At 42.1% G+C, this 17,971-nt stretch overlaps 1 protein-coding gene and 1 pseudogene across 1 annotated transcript in view; one reads left to right on the forward strand and one right to left on the reverse strand.

Annotated features, from left to right (window-relative positions):
* The window catches only part of LOC148473412 (reticulophagy regulator 1-like), a 98,314-nt gene that overhangs the window by 43,681 nt on the left and 36,662 nt on the right, over positions 1 to 17,971 (reverse strand). The gene's annotated exons all lie outside the window — the stretch shown is intronic.
* On the forward strand, positions 16,811 to 17,806 carry LOC148473413 (homeobox protein six1 pseudogene; annotated as a pseudogene).

A 17,971-nucleotide genomic window follows, 5' to 3' on the forward strand; every position in this document is an offset into this window, starting at 1 on the left:
ATATAAGAGAAGGGAGATGATAGGTAAAAAATATATAAGGGAAGGGTGATGATAGGTGTAAAATATATAAGAGAAGGGAGATGATAGGTGTAAAATATATAAGAGAAGGGAGATGATAGGTGTAACATATATAAGGGAAGGGAGATGATAGGTGTAAAATATATAAGAGAAGGGAGATGATAGGTATAAAATATATAAGGGAAGGGAGATGATAGGTATAAAATATATAAGGGAAGGGAGATGATAGGCTTGTCTTTGGTGGTGTTTGTGCAGTTTGGATTCTTTATGTCTTGACAAAGGTCCAGGAGGCCCGAAACTTCGACCTGATTATCGCTTGAAGAATATGTGAGCTTCAATAAATAATGTTTTCACTTTTTCAGTACTGAGAGTGCCTATCTATGAGCATGTTTTTAAGGGAAGGGAGATGATAGGTATAAAATATATAAGGGAAGGGAGATGATAGGTATAAAATATATAAGGGTAGATGATAGGTATAAAATATATAAGGGAAGGGAGATGATAGTTATAAAATATATAAGGAAAGGGAGATGATAGGTATAAAATATATAAGGGAAGGGAGATGATAGGTATAAAATATATAAGGGAAGGGAGATGATAGGTATAAAATATCTAAGGAAAGGGAGATGATAGGTATAACATATATAAGGGAAGGGAGATGATAGGTATAAAATATATAAGGGAAGGGAGATAATAGGTATAAAATATATAAGGAAAGGGAGATGATAGGTATAAAATATATAAGGGAAGGGAGATGATAGGTATAACATATATAAGGGAAGGGAGATGATAGGTATAAAATATATAAGGGAAGATGATAGGTATAACATATATAAGGGAAGGGAGATAGGTATAAAATATATAAGGGAAGGGAGATGATAGGTATAAAATATATAAGGGAAGGGAGATGATAGGTATAACATATATAAGGGAAGGGAGATGATAGGTATAACATATATAAGGGAAGGGAGATGATAGGTATAACATATATAAGGGAAGGGAGATGATAGGTATAAAATATATAAGGGAAGATGATAGGTATAAAATATATAATGGAAGGGAGATGATAGGTATAAAATATATAAGGCCCTGGGTAAGCTGGTGGCGCTATATTAAATAAAAGAATGTTTTGTGTGAAATGTAATTGTGTCTTCCACTTATCAGGGTTCATTTCTTGCCAAAGGTAAACTTGGAACGTATTTAAATTTATAACTTGCTCACAATGATATTTCATTGTGAGCAAGTTATACCTAAGTAAAAATAAATTATTAAGAAAAAAAAAGGGATTTCCTCTAACTCAGTGTTTACCAACCTCGGTCCTCAAGGTACACTAACAATCCTGGTTTTAGCGATATCCATGCTTGAGCATAGATGGTTAAACCAAAATAACTGAGGCACTTCTAATTAATACACCTGTGCTCATGTATGGCTATTCTTACCTCGACTGTTAGTGTGTTCTAACTACTTAACATACCATGCTGCTGTCACTGACACCTACAGACAAGCACACCACTGCCCGCAGTCAGGAGGCAGACTAGAAGATGCTCCCCAGCCACAATCAGGGTGGTCGGCCGCATTCTGCCCGCCTCATGGCAGTTAGCTATGTCCGGTCCACACTCCGACACTCCTGTTTTTTTATTTATTTTTCCTTAAGATAAGGATGCAGCAAGAATTTGATAAAGTCAGCCAAGTTTGCTTTTTGTTTTGATGCTGCAGCTCATAAAGGGTTCCATAGGAACCTACAACCTATTAGAACAAATGTGTTCTGCTTTTGTATAAAAGAGCATTGGCTGCACCTGTCCTATTACAGGCGACATATGATGTGATGTTTTTCATCTGTGCATGTGTCAGAGTTTCACCGTACATACATCCCGATGGTGTTAATACAGATTTGCAGTACAGACAGACGCATGGAGAAGTGTATTAGAAATGTGTTGGGCGTTTCTGGATGATTACAGGGGGTTGGCTAATCAGATGCAGTGTAGTATGGGTGTGCTATCAGAGTGACACAGGTGTGTTGGTGAAAGTGGTAGCATATTGAGATGCGTAATAGATCACATTGGAAGCCATACTCAGACGGATGATCTTCACCTAGAATAGGGCTGGTGCAAGTTTTGATGGTGCCACCGATGGTGGTGTCTAAAGAAAGACCAAGCGGTACTGCAGTGTCTGTAGATGCTGAAATTGGAAATGGCGTTACCCTATGGGGCCAAGCTCCACAATGTGCTGGTAGAAAAGCTAGGACCACTTGCTTGTGTTTGCCCCCCAGGCTAAAAGTTGCCAGTCTGCCCCTGCTTCTCATGATTGATATTAAGCAAAAATTTGTACGGAATCTATTGATTTTCCCACATTTTTTACATCAATCAAAATTGCTAAAGACTGCAAAAAAAAATAATAATAATTGTCTACACTGTAGCTGTAACTTGTTAAACAAGGATTTTTATTTTATGTATGCTACATCCTCAGCCAGCCCAAGCACGAGACAGTCTGTGTTGGTTTCCATTATAGCAAGGATATCTCTGATACAGTGAACCCATCCAGCAGGTATCTGCAAGTGCTGGTGCCTCTGTGGTGGCTGCATGCTGCAAAGAAACTGCATGCACCACCTCCCTGAGGCGTCAAGGTCTGCACTGATAATTGCTGGGACTGAGGAGGCCTTCAATACAAGTCTATAAGGCAGGATAGCAAATTATTCAAAAATATAAAAACAATCCTATTCTACATATCCATACGTGCATTTGAAATATGTGGCAAGGGTTCTGTTTGCTGTTTGTTCAATTTCAGTGCATTCAATGTATGTTACAGTATATCAACACATTTGAAAGAGTCTATTGGTATATACTTACTAGGGGTTAACACAAAAGTGTTGACTTTTTCTGTGTCGACCATTTGTATGTCAACATTTTGTCCATGTCACCATTTGACCCTGTTGACATTTTGATCATGTCGACCATCTGGTGACGACCTATTGACTGTCTATCTATACACTGTCAATCTTTTATACTACACTCTAAGTACACAATACAGAGCTGCAAAGCATTGGTTGTTTTTGTTCCTCACATGAACAGAGATTAAAATAATCTTGAGCTATGTGTGATGAAAGCAGGTTTGATGTTAATGCTAGTAATCACATTAGGTAAGTGATTCTTTGTGCATTCTGCAGCAGGGAGTTTGTGTTCTCTTAATATTTATTTATCCTTCTTTACAATAGATTATGAAAAGAACACCTTTGGTTTACCTTTTGGATTAAAAGAAGGAGATCAGTCTTGGAATACAATTTGTGTATTGTTTTTACAATGTTTTTTTATTATTATTACAATGGATTTCCATTTGGATTACAAATTAAGGATTTTTCATTTGAATTAAAAACTGAGAGACTTCTATTGGATTAATAATGTGAAAATTCCTATTTGATAATGGCATAACAAGAAAGAAGTTGTGATTTAGTAGTGAATAAAAGTATCAGGGAATGGTTAATGAAATCTTATTTTTACAAATCTGTGTTTGTGTTTTATACTATATTTAAACAAAGGTCCCAATATTCCTCATTACCCATGAAACTACAGGCCACAGTGGTGAGGAAGAGCCACTCGAGCTTACTACAGTAGGCTGGTAGTCTTTGGGGCGGGTAGAAGATGGGGGGCGAGGGCAGTGTGTGAAAATGGTCAGTCCCTATTAGGTACTCTATATGACATAAAAACTGCACATGCAATTCTCACTTGCATTTTTTGACACAAACCCAGTGAGAAACCAGCGTAAAATAGTGAGAATAAGTAAACCCACACATGTACACTGTTTTAAAATAAACGTAAAATAATAAAAGTTTTAAACATTTAACATTCTCTTAAATAAAAAAATAATTCTGCCTTGATCTGTCATAGTTGATATAGAAAATAAAATATCTTCTTTCATCTGTCTTTAGATGTTGCAGTCCAATTGAAGGGCTCCAGTCCCACTGCCAGCTAATTACAATAGACCAGCGTGGGAACACCCATCATGTTAAACAGCCTCTCCAATTCATTTAATTGGTCCATTCTCTGCAAAACTATTACATATATAAACAGACTTTATTTTTAATCTCAAAGTTACCGGTTAAATATCTGAAACTGGTAAAAACATTTTGGTAAATTCCATAGCAATTTACTAAGTCAATATTTCATAGATTACCTGTGCTGCTGTGAACACACACACATCTATCTATCTATCTATCTATCTATCTATCTATCTATCTATCTATCACTGTATTGGTTTGATATCTGCCAATTTTTTTGGGGGGAGGGAGGTTTGGTGAATTGGTGATCAATTTGACCTTAACTGGTTTGGTGATTAGCACCAAACCTGCAGATCAAGCTACATTAGCATCCTCAAAAAGGCACATTAGTTAATAAATACGTAACTGTTTAAATTCTTTCCAACATGTAGACTATGAAAATATATACTTCATTCTAAAATGCTTATTAGATAAAGAGTTGTGAAAAAAAGCAAAAAACAGTCAATTTAATATATACAGTACATTGTCCAATGGTAAAGTATATAAGTATATATTCATTCCTTTATTTTTTCCCTCTATCTTTCTTTTGATATTCATACAGTACAACTAAAAGTCTATTTAACCATCGGTGTATACTTTTTTCCTCTTTTTTAAGAAGTAGTGTTTTTTATTTACATTTTCAAGGTTTTACAGGAAGAAAAAAAGACAAATCAGGCAAAACAAAAACCTGTAGAACGAAACAGGCACCTAAAAGACAAACTAGAGCTACAGTACTATTATATACAGCAAAGTCCCCAGCTACCACATTAGCATAAAAAAACAACATGAAACATGGGCAGGATAAAATATTAGTGATGGGCTGTGTAAAGACCACAGAAGAAAGCTGTGCAAGGCTGGCCAAACCACAGAAGGGGGGGGTGTCAAGCACTACTCATCTTCCACCATTTGATGTCCTTGACCATATTTAATGATACTTATGGAGAACCTTCCTAGTGCTAATCATAAACCTCTTATTTTGCAGAGCATCAGTAACACAAGCTGTTCTGGCACATAAGGTGCGGGCTCAGACACAATGCATTTTCTGCACCTAATAACCCGTGTTTAAAAAGAATATTATTCAGGAATTTTCTGACACCAAACACATCAACAAGCCAGGGAAGTCAGTGAGGTAGGAGAGTTGGCTTTATAGACACAATGTCACACCTCCAACCAGAGATCATTCACCACAGGGCAATGCCAAAGCTTTAGTATAGTCTTTTTAACAAGGGCATATTTAATTAGCAAAGTGTCCTCAAAACCCTGCACTTCAAATAATGTTCCTGTTACTAAATAACATGAAGGCATTAATTGGCTGATTTTGACTCGGACGCAGAAGCGTCTGTCTGCGACTTTGGAGGGTCATCCGTCTGCAATTTTATGCATTTGCCGTTGCAAAGTCCATCCCTGGTGTACATTCGTGCCACCGAATGTGAAAGGGTTGACATGCTTACTGTCAGTGGTCCTGACTCAGCTTTGGGAATATTGTAAGATATAGCAAGTAACTGTGAACCAGGACAAACCTTGTTTCAATGCAAGGGGAGCAAATACATCCTTTTATTTTGCATGTAGGGTAAAAACTGGCTGCTTTTCCATGTAGCCCAGAAATCCTGCGCAGCTTTATTTTTACACTGCAATTTAGATGGCAGTTTGGATACACCCCTCCCAAATCTAAATCTCTCTGCACATTTTTTTTTTTAAACAATAATTTTTATTGAATTGTCAATTTTGTTTTTGTAAAGACATTAAAAAAAAAGGAAGGGTACAGAAAAAAGAGAAAGGGGAAAAATATAACAAGGGGAAAAATAGGCAATTGTCAATCAGAATATCACATAAAACTAAGGATCAAAACAAAACAAAGTCAGTGTATGACCTACACAGACAGTAAAAAACACTCCAAAACTCCCGTTATACAAACCAAAATATAGAACACATCCAAACTTTGATATATCAATATGTGGTTATTGAAAGACATGAATCCGTCATTAGAAATTCCTGCCAGCTGAACCACTTAATCATTGGTGAGTTAGCAAAAGAAGAGTAAGAGCAATTTAAAGTTTCCATCCGGAAACTATAATTTATTTTGGACTTTATCAAAGATAGGGGGGGAGGTTTATCCTGCTTCCAGAACTGGGCAATAGCTGCCTTGGTAGCAATAAGTACATGGCTAATAAAATATCTATGGTGGGTAGGAACATCATCCTGAAATATATGTAAAAGAGCAGTAGAGGTGGTCAGAGATAGCCGCATACCTGTGACCTTCAGGATCAAATCTTCCACCTCCAACCAAAGGGGGCGTATAGCAGGGCAATTCCAAAAAATGTGGAATATCTTGCCTATTTGGCCACATGCACGCCAACTCAAATTAGATTAAGCAGGCCAAATTTTGTGTAATCTATCGGGGATCAATAAATGCGGTAGAGCAATTTCACATACATTTCAATATGCGAAATACATCTAGACATTTTAAATACAGAAAAGAAAAGTGTAGCCCATTCATGTGAGTCCAGACATATATTTAGGTGATATTCCCATTTAATAATGGCCAGTGACTTGTCCGGCTCTTCCGCTGTAAGTAGAAGAGAGTACCAAAAAGATATACCTCCTTTGCGTGAAATTGAAGATATGCGTGAAAATACATGGGAGGAATCATTTTCGTCGAACCTGCTGAATGCAGAATGGACTGTATCCAATGTCTGACTTGAAGAAATTTGTAGAAATCTCTAGAGGGAATGGAAAAGCTAATCTGAAATTGGGCAAAGGAAAGAAGGTTATTATTCAAAAAGAAGTCTCGGAGAGTACGGATACCATTAAGGTACCAGGAAAGCAGGTTTAAATTTGGGATTAAAAATGATAAACCATGAATAGAGAGGTGGAGAGAAGGCAGGTTAAATTGTAGAAGGAGAGACAGGCTATCTCACGCTTTGAGAGAAGCTATTGTTGCCCAGGACATAGATTTGAAAGAGACTCTAAAATTGGTTGGAATCCAGAGTAAATCACAAAGGGTGAATTTGCCTAACATATCGCTTTCTAGCCTGACCCAAGGTTTAGGGTTAAGAACGTTCGACCAATCACTAAGCTGATCAACCAAGCATGCCGTTTGATAGAGTACTAGATTGGGGTATGCCAAGCCCCCAGATGATCTAGACATCATTAAGTATTTCTTAGCGAGTCTGGCTCTCTTATTATTCCAGATATATTTGTTCAGCACCGCATAAAATCTATTTAACCATGAAGAAGGGAGGATCCTAGGTATTGACCTAAATAAGTACATGAGTTTAGGGAGAAGGGTCATCTTAACGGCCGCCATTCTGACCATCCAGGAGACCTCACGGTTCATCCAATATTTTGTGAAGGCAAGAAATTGGTTTAAAAGGGGGCCATAGTTGTATTCAAGAAGCTTGTCTTCATTAGCCGACAAAGAAATACCCAAATAACGGAGAGACAGTGATTGCCTATTATAATTATATTGGGATTTAAGGGAATACAAGAGCTGGGGTGGGACATTTAGCCCTAATACCTCCGTTTTGGATGTGTTTCATTTATAATATGAGGCCGCAGAATAATCATAAAGTAATTGTTGTAAAATTGGGAGAGAGGTTTCCGGGCGCGTAACAAACAAAAGGACGTCGTCTGCAAACAGGCATATTTTATGTTGAGACCTATTTATAGAGGGACCATGAAGAAGAGGGTTGGTACAGATGTGTTCTGCTAAAGGTTCTATTGCTAAAACGAAAATTAAAGGGGATAGGGGGCAACCCTGTCTTGTGCCATTACTTATAGAGAACAAAAATGACAGGAAGCCGTTACAGTATACTCGTGCCCCAGGTGAACTATATAGTGCAAGAATAGCATCTAGAAACCGACCTGAAAAAACAAATTTGGATAGTACAGCCTTCATATAGCCCCAATGTAGCCTATCAAAGGCATTTTTGGCATCTAATGAAAGTGCCAGGAGTGGGTCTGCTACTCGTGTAAAATGTTCTATAATGTTCAAAGCTCTTCGTGTATTGTCTGGAGCTTGACGACCCAAAACAAAGCCCACCTGATCCGGGTTGATTAAGTCTGGGAGCAGCGGATTTAATCTATTGGCGACTAATTTTGCATATAATTTAATGTCGGTATTTAGTAGGGCTATGGGCCTATAATTTTGCGAATAAGTAGGGTCCTTGCCTGGTTTGAGAATGGTAATGATACTGGCCTCAAGCATTTCAGGAGGAAATGAGCTGGAGTTGGTCCCCTCTTCGAAGACCTGCATCAGTGCTGGGATAAGATCTACCTGAAACTCCTTATAAAAATTGTTAGAGAAGCCATCAGGTCCAGGAGCTTTATCACGTTTCAAGGACTTGACAGCATCTCTCACCTCCCCCTCCGTCCAGGGAGTATTTAAAAAGTCTAAAGAGTGATCAGCAAGTGAGGGTAGTGAGAGGTTTGCGAGGAAAGCTGATATAGTCTCTGATGTAGGTTGAACTGTGTTTACCTCATCTTTCAGACTATAGAGACACAAATAATATTCTGCAAAAATATTAGAAATATCTAATGGATTGCTCAGTTTGGCTCCTGAGCAATTATACAAGGCCTGGACTGAGGCACGGGCCACTTTTCCTCTCAGTTTCCGGGCTAGGAGGCGAGATGCCCTATTACCATCAACGTAAAATTTTTGGTTCATCCTGTCAATAGTGGATTTAATCTTTTTCAAAGTATACACTTCTAGTTCGTATCTAACTTTTAAAATTTCTTGTAAAAGAGTGGATTTGGAGGGGTCAGATTTATGTTGAACTTCTAGGGCTCGAAGTCAATCCTCCAATTTCTTTTGCTTTTGAGCTTCTTGACGCTTGAGTCCAGATGCTACCTTTATAACCGCTCCTCTAAGAACCGCCTTAAGGGCACACCAAAAGTTAAAGGGTGTAGTATCTGCAGGCTTATTGTACTGGAGATATTCTGAGAGAGCAGACTGGATGGCCTGTTTTGCCTCTATAGAAGTTAGAAGGAAATTATTAAATTTCCACGGTCAGTTGAAAGGAATAGACCCACCACAGTCCCACTGGAGCGTCAAGGGGGCATGGTCAGACCATGTAATAGGGAGAATGTTTGAGCACCTAACTTGTTGTAGTGACCATTTATCCACGAGGGCGAGGTCGATCCTGGAATGCGATCCATGCACACGGGAGAGAAAGGTGTAATCCCGGGTCATAGGGTGCATAGCCCGCCAGACATCACATAGACCACACTCCAGGAATAACCGACTAAAAACCCCCGAAGCCACAGAAGGACCAGCAGAAGAACCACCACCCGCAACACTAGATTTATCCAGTCGAAGATCCAGAACTAGATTAAAGTCACCGAGCAAAATAATCTGGCCTGAACACACTTTATGGGTAACTCTAAAAAACTTCCTAATAAAGGACATTTGACCAGTATTCGGGGCATAAACCGATGCTATTGTTACAGTTTTCCCCTCTAACTCCCCTATCAGAACAAGATATCTGCCCAAGGGGTCAGCTACTTGGGATTTTAACACAAAGTTACAGTTGCGATGAAAAAGGATTGCCACTCCACCTCTCTTGGTGGGGCCAGAGGCAAAATAACCAGATGGGTAGTAAGGGTCGGAGAAGGAAGGAGAGGCATCTTTGGCAAAATGGGTTTCTTGAATTGCTATAATATCCATTTTGTGAGTTCTAAAATAGCGAAGGGCGATTCTGCGTTTCTGAGGGGAGTTTAAACCCTTAACATTAATAGACATGAAATTCACCATCTTGGCAATTCTAGAACGATGCGAATATCAATCAAGAACATCCTATATATACTGAGTCGATCAGCATTGACATAGAGAAATATAATAAAAATAGACATTATATAGCCTACAAACAGGAAGGGAAAGGACACATAGGAGGGGGGGGAAGGGGTGAAAAGGGACATAAACATAAATGACTCCACGGCGGGAGTCAGAGGGGCCACGAAACAAAGTGGCGAAAATAGTAGAACAATGGGGGTAGTGACACTGTTCCCACCACCTGGGAACAAAAAAGCGCATAACGCTTAACAGTAGGATAAGACACGCCATACATAGCTAAAACGGCATATATTTCTTGAACTAGAGAAATTAAGCCTATCATGGCTATAATAAACATAGAAAACGGCAATACAAACACATATTGCATCAAACGACCTTGGAAACAAATAAAATAAGTATAATTACGTTGATCTTTATCTGAACAGTTTGTAAGAAAAAAAAAGGCAATTAGAGTTGTAAAGAGCTGTATGAACTATAAGGACTCAAAGAGATATCCAACGTCCACTATAGGTAGAATACCGCAAACAGAGGCATAGTAGCTAAGTTGGGGTGAGGCAATGGAGGCAGAAAAACAGTCATCCGTTTTTGCCCGCTGTAGCCCAGTCTGAACTAATTGTAGAAATGAGCCGTTGATGTGTTAGTATACGGGATCTGCCAGAGGTCTAGTGCTTTATTACCATATTCCAAGGAGCATAGCACTTTTGTAGAACCATCATGAGTGACAATAAGTTTAGTTGGAAATCCCCATCTATATGGAATTTGAGAATGACGTAAAGCTGATGTGATGTTGAAAAAGGATCTTCTTTTATTTAATGTAGCTGGGGAAAGATCTCCAAATATTTGTAAGTTGCCCAGTACAGTGGAGGAGGGACCAGCATCTCTAGACGCTTGAAGTAGGCGCTCCTTCACATGAAAATAGTGCAGCCGCGTGTCTCGTGGAGTGACATCAGGGACATTACGAGTCTTAGGAAGACGGTGAATGCGGTCTAAGAGAAATTGTGTGGGAGGCAGTTCCGGGATTAATTTCTGGAATAAAGCCACAGCAAACTCGGAGAGTTCGGAAAACTGCACCGTTTCTGGGATTCCACGATTTTTAAGGTTATTCCTGCGTGCCCTGTCCTCAAGATCTACCAGCTTATATCGAAGAGTAGAAAGTTCCACTTGAGTATTTTCAATACTCGGATATTAGGTCATTGTGAGAAGCGACGATCTCTTCCAACTTATTCTCAAGATGGTCCGTGCGACCTCCCAATTCAGCGACATCATGATTTAGTTCCCCAACTGTAAAAGATAATTCAGCTGTGATATCTTTTTTAAGATCACCTAAGAGCTGCAGCATACGCCTCACCGTGATAGGTTCGTCCATAGAGGCATCTTCTGAGGAAACATGCGTAGATGAAGCTGTATGGGGAACAGCAGGCTTATCCTGTGACATTCCTAGTTGTGGAGGTTGTGTGGAATCTCTCGACAGCGGGGGGGTCGCAGATGTAGTCTTGAAGAAGCTCACCGGAGGGATACCTTTAGCCAATTTATTATTTTTCTTAGGCCCCATGTCTTCTGGTTATAGATCTAATTGAAAAATTGGCGTTTGGGTAATTGCTGAATAAATGGGGATATATTATGCGGTGTGTAGATGACGTGGTGGTGGGAGATGGTCACATTATTGAGGAATCACAGCCATGGAGACATAATATGGTGTAGGAAATTCTTTGTATAGTAATGAATCACATCATCCACACGGTGGCAGTAGAACATCACTGTTAGATACCATTAATAAATAAATGCACTCCTAGACAAATGGAGTAGAGAGAAAAAGAAGCAACAGAAAAAAAAACCTTTTCACTCACTGTAAGCTGATAGCATAACAGATTTCCATAGGCAGGGTGCAGGGGAGATAGGATTGAAAGACACCAAATCAATGGATACTCCAGGTCAGTTGTGACAGGCAGGGAAAGTGAGTTGTGATTCCTACAGCTGTGGGAGCCCTGCTGTATACAGCAACTTCCAGCCCAATAGAGGAGGCAGAGTGGAGACCCCAGACCAGCCGACAGGTCACTCACCGCAGCCAATGAGAGGGGGAATGCAGAGATAAGGAACCGGAGGATCAGGCGCCAGGATGCGCTTTCCAAGATGGCGGCCGCTACTAAACCCGCAGCAGTCAGACCTCCGGCAAGAAGGTAGGTAAGCCTGGGGCACCGCGGGGATGCCTGTCCGTGACAGTCAGGGCGTGCGGCGTCCAGGCAGTGCCGCGAGAGGTAAGTGTAAGGTCCAGAGGTCACTCCACAGCGTCCGGCGGGCGTTTGCGGGACTTCCGGTTTCAAATTTAGTCCCCGGCTCCCGCAGTGGCGCTAGGCCCGAACACTAAAAAAGCGTCTGGGTGGCTCAAAGGGCTCCCACACGGAGGGCACCTTACAATATCCCCAATCTGCCGCGGGTCTCTGCCGGGAGGGGTACCGGGCTGATGGGATAAGGGCTAAAAGGGCTTCAATATAAGGAGAGATCCCACAGATGCGTCCTCTCTGTTCCACCATTAGGCCACGCCCCCTCTCTCTGCACATTTTAAATCTGCCCCATCTGCAGCACAGCATGGTTTTACCAAGATGATCAGTTACAAGTTATATCTTACGCTATTCCCAAAGCTGAATCAGGCCCAGTGTCTGAAGACACTGAAATACTGATAGATACGTCCATTGACACGTGTACCAGTCTAAATACTGCTTTATACCATTCTTCACCACTTTTACCTAGACGCTAATAGCAAGCAATCACCACCACTTAAGCACCCTAACTTGTTCAATTAGGGCTAATACTAAACTACCCTAATGATTTCCGAAGTCAGCCCATCTTTTTCAGGGGTACAGAGTGATTCCACAATTCAACCTGCACTTTTTGCCTGTTTCACATTCGCCGGGTCCCGTTTTTGCCTGTTTGGCAATTGAATACGGAGTAAATCGGGAGCACACAGGAAAAGTTTTGCCTCCAAAACGCACTAAGGCCACGAAAAGTCAGGCAGGCAGAACTTTCTCGCCGATGCAAAACTAATTGCAAGCAGCTTTCCAATTCCGTCTGTGCTGATATGGTAATGCAGCAGGAAGCATCACGCCTCCTGCTGCATTACGTATCCGAGCTGCGTTGTTCAATGCATTGGATAATCTGCATAACATCAGCCGGCTAAGATGACCCATGGGGTCATGCTGCTGGCTGCTACAGTTGAGATGAAGAAGCCAAAGAAAATCTCCATGAGCCGACGGAGATCCTGGCTTCGTCCCTCTCCCCCAAAGACTGCGACACACCTCCATTTCAGGGAAAGGAGGGCATCGCCGCCCCCTCTCCGCCCACAAACGGCAGCAGACTGTCAATCACTGACAGTCTGCGAGCGGGATCGCAGACCCGATCAGCACATGCACAGAATGGGTCATGAGTCCCGAACATCTAGCCTGCACTGCTGAATCAGGCCCTGAAAACGGATTCAATTAATTGAGTGATTAAAGCATGTGGGCAATTAAGCTTTATTTATTACCATTTATTTATATAGCGCACACATATTCCGCAGCGCTTTACAGAGAGAATATTTGGCCGTTCACAACAGTCCTTGCCCCAGTGGAGCTTACAATCTATATTCCCTATCACATGCACACACACATAACCATTAGGGTTAATTTTTGTTGGGAGCCATTTAACCTACCAATATATTTTTGGTGTGGGAGAAAACCGAAGCACCTGGAGGAAACCCATACAAGCACAGATACAAACTCCACACAGTTAGGGTCGTGGCGGGATTTAACCCACGGCCTCAGTGCTGTGAGGCAGTAATGCTAACCATTACACCGTCTGACCAGTGTGATTTGTTTGTGATATATAAAAGCTGCAATAAGAAACATAAAACTGAGCTGCACCATGACATCAAAGATAACTGTCAAAAGACAAAAATAAAATTAAAAGCATGTTATAGATTTCACTTGGATATTATCTATTACTTGTTCCAGGGCAGGCTTCAGGGCTATTCACCTCATAGGGGGCGCAGTGTGGTCGCCACTGCAACGACCAAAGACTGCTGCTGACTGCCAGCTGCAGCACCTATTGAAATTCCGACACAGGCAGCACTGGGCTCATCTTCTGGCTCCTATTCAGTTAGCAGCGAATAACGGACGTTTATTTTCACCATTAGTGAAAACGGCCGTTTTTAACAAAAAAAAGGCAAAGTCTTTTAAAAAAAAACAGGCAAAAACGTCAACAGGCGAAAAAAAACTGGAGAAAAGTTTTCTCCATCCCAGCCCAGGAGAAAAAAAATGGCTAAAAATGTGGGGATTTCTTTCAGAACCCTTTGGACACCCCCTCTAATGATAAATTACCGGTAAAAAAATCTGCAAGTTATGTACTTTGGCGAAAAACGACCGTGCAAATTTTTACAACACGAAAATATACTTGCACCCAGTTTAATGGACCCCCAATTTACGTGGAACAAAATTTGCACGGTCGTTTTTCGCCAAAGTATGCAACTTACGATTTTTTTTCTGGTAACTTATCATTAGGGGGTGTCCAAAGGATTCTGAAAGAAATCCCCACATTTTTAGCCAAAAATAGGAATTTTGCATTTTTTTTTTCTCCTGGTCTGGGATGGAGAAAACTTTTTTACCTTTCCGGGTGCCCTGCCATTTCCATTTGCCGGGCACCCGCTGAGATTCTGTTACCAGCGGGCACCTGGCAGCTCCTTTCCTGCAGCGGCTCCCACAGTGGGTGAAGGAAGAGACGTCATGATATCTCTTCCATAGTGCATAGCGCGAGGAACAGTTGGACGGTGGCGGGCACACAAGCGGAGTTTCAGGTAAGTACAGTGTTGTATGTCACTATTTGTAAAGGGCATTACTAGTGTGGGCATGGCATAAGGGGTGTGGGCACTTCATAAGGGAAACTATTGCTGTGGGCACAGCATAAGGGACACTACTACTATGGGCACTCCATAAAGGGCACTACTACTGTGCACTGCATAAAGGGCACTACTTCTGTGGGCATTGCATAAGAAGCACTATTACTGTGCGCATTGCATAAGGGGCACTACTACAGTGGGCATTGTATAAGGGGCACTACTGCTGTGGGCATTATGTGTAAGGTACACTACTGCTGTGGGTATTGTATAATGGGCACTACTACTGTGGGCATTATGTGCGTAAGAGGCAGTATTGTGGGCTTTGTGCATAAGCGGCACTACTGTGGGCATTGTGTATAAGGGGCACTATTGTGTGTTGTATCATGAATAAGGGACACTACCATGTGGTGTAATGTGAATCAGGGGCACTAGATACGGCGTAATGTGAATAAGATTGTGCTGTGTGTCGTAATTTGAAGTGGGGGTACTATTTTGTAACCACGTCCCTTTCTTGTAACACCACATCCCTTTTTATGGTGTGCGCTGACCCTTTGTAGAGAAATAGGAGGGCACAAATTTATAGTTTGCAGGGGGAGCCAACCACACTAGCACCAGCACTGCCTGCCTACTACTTTCCTACTACCTGCCTACACTGGCGAAACTACAGGGTGGTCTGAGTATGCACAGGATCACCCATTAGGAAAAGGAGCCTGCCAGTGAGATGACATCGCACCCAGTGTTCTACATTCTACATTCCAATGAGATCGGCCGGCACTTGCAGGCTGTGGGGTGCAGGCTGTGGGGTGCCAGTTAATGAATCATTCATTAACTGATTCAGACCAAGGGCCTGGTTCATAGATGTAGGCTAATGCAATCGCAGCTGCAATTTCACATGGAAAGCAGTTGCGAAAATATGCTAATGACTCAGTTGCCGTACACTGCTAGAGACATCCACGGAAAGCATCTCGCACCCGCCGCTCATGCACAAAACCAGAAATATCGATCGCAGGCAGCCATCAGCCTTCTGAGTAAGTCAGTAAGATGTCGCTGACACAGCAGGTCCGGCGAAAACAGTCTGACATACCTGCATTTTTTCTACATAAATATCTAGACTTGCACCAACCACATGTTGCGTCCATCTGAACCAGACCGCCCATATCTGTCCACACTATGATCGCTACGATAAAGCAAGGAAGTTGGCATAGATGCCCATGGCACTCCCAGGAGATGGAATAGTTCCATACGTTCGGTAGGTTGAAGTCCAGTCACCTTCCAGAAACATCCATTTCTCATAAAGTATAATCCCATCAATCCGTCAGTAATCGTATGGCTGATGCTGCGCAGCCGCCAACTTTTTTCCGAGCATACGCAGTATACTGAAATCCATGAAAAGCGTCCATATCATCACATACGTCCAACTCAGAATCTATCTGCATGGATTTGGAGAGTTTTGCTCAATGAACTCTACGCTGTGTTTTTTTCCTATTGTGCCCAATGTGTGTTTTTTGTTTCTGTGGGGAGAATGGATTGGGGAGGCGCTTCAAAGGTTCCCACACAGAATGCTAGTGGACATGGGACTGGCCCTGACTTGTTCTACTATAATACAACAGTAGTACAACTTAATATATACACCACAAATTGTGGCTTCCAGCATGGGGCAGATGCATGTGAGTATACTAACTATGCTGGTCACCAATGTAAGTAAGATCTGTAAATGACCAAATGCATCTTCATAGCTGGAGACCGTGTGAGTACGATCCTATTTATTTATGTATGCATCCTTTGGTAGCCACACTTCCCCCCCTCTTTCAAAGTGTAAACTGGGTTAATTATAGCAATATATTATCTGTACAAACCTGGGCTAAGAGGAGACAACTTACTTCTTTAGCTGGTCTTAATGGGCGTGAACTGCACTTCCGCCCTCACTCACAACACTTCCAGGTCCCTAGCATGAAGGGGAAATAAGCTCTACCTTAGTTAGCACCCGTGCTCACAACATTCTATGGGACTCGTTCTTGGCAGCAGAGAGAGAGGTGACCACGCACTACTCATATAGACAGTTTTATGGATGATTGGAGTCACTTCTATTATCTGCACAAGAACATAGACTATGCTCCCTTCCTTTGGCTTCACTCTGGGAATTGGTATGAAATACCGCCGGCCGCATGGCCCGATCGTGGATAGGTAAGTATCCACTAACCTAACCCCCCTAACCCTCCTTAGGGGTGCCTAACCTTAACTTTCCCCCCAAGTGCCTAACCCTAATCCCCTCTCTAAGTGCCTAACCCTAACCACCCCCTTCCCCGCTGCCTAAACCTAAGTCCCCCGGGGGGTTGCCTAACCCTAAGTCCCCCCCGGGAGCCTAAACCTAACCCTCCCCCACCGCGGCTGTCCGCTCGCGGCGCCCGGCATCATTACGATCGTGATGCCGGGCGCCGGACTCCCGGCGTTGGGGAAATGCGGGCGTCTACATCTAGACGCCCGGCATTTCACCCTTGCCGGGATAAGACAGTCGGGAAGCCGGCTGCCGGTATTTAGGCAGTCGGCTTCCCGATTGCCTCCCTCACTCTGGAGCCAGCAGCCTGTATGGTGCAAGGTGCTGCAGCAAGGGGGGAACCTGGACAGACTGAGCAGGTAACTGTGTCTCTACCAGCCTGTGACCACCTCCATTACAACTATAATGATTTCTATGACTGTATTTACCTTTCAGAAGGGGAACTTAGATAAACAACTACCAGCTGCAGCAGCTGTGACTGGAATGGTGGAGGCAGAAAAGTTAATAGGGAGATCTCGGGGGGCTGTGGGCAACAACAGTATGAGGAGAAAATATCACTTTCCAGGATGATCTGGTATGATGAAGAGACAAGTTTGCTGTAAGGACAAGTCGAGAGGGGTACTGAGAGAGTGGTATGCCCACAACCATACCCCTTTCCCCGTGAGAAGAAGGAACTGGCTTAGGCCACTGGACTCACTACAATCCAGATCAGCAACTGGTTCAAAAAACAGTAGACAAAAGAACAGTGTTGAGGATGCCAAGGAGAGGATAGAAGCTGTAACTGGCCAAATATTGCTATTAATAGATCTTACCAATATCATATGAGACGTACTAGGCATTATTACAATGATGGAGACTTGTATAGTGACCATCTGTTAAGGAGAGTGTCAGTCCACAGAGCCATAAATATTATTCACAGCTTATCCATAGACCCCCCTACTACACTTTATTCGGCAGTCACGGCATATCTCAGGTATACAAATCAGCAGG

Source organism: Taudactylus pleione, unplaced genomic scaffold, assembly GCF_031769625.1.
Source record: "Taudactylus pleione unplaced genomic scaffold, aTauple2 ptg000917l, whole genome shotgun sequence".
NCBI classification, from domain to species: domain Eukaryota; kingdom Metazoa; phylum Chordata; class Amphibia; order Anura; family Myobatrachidae; genus Taudactylus; species Taudactylus pleione.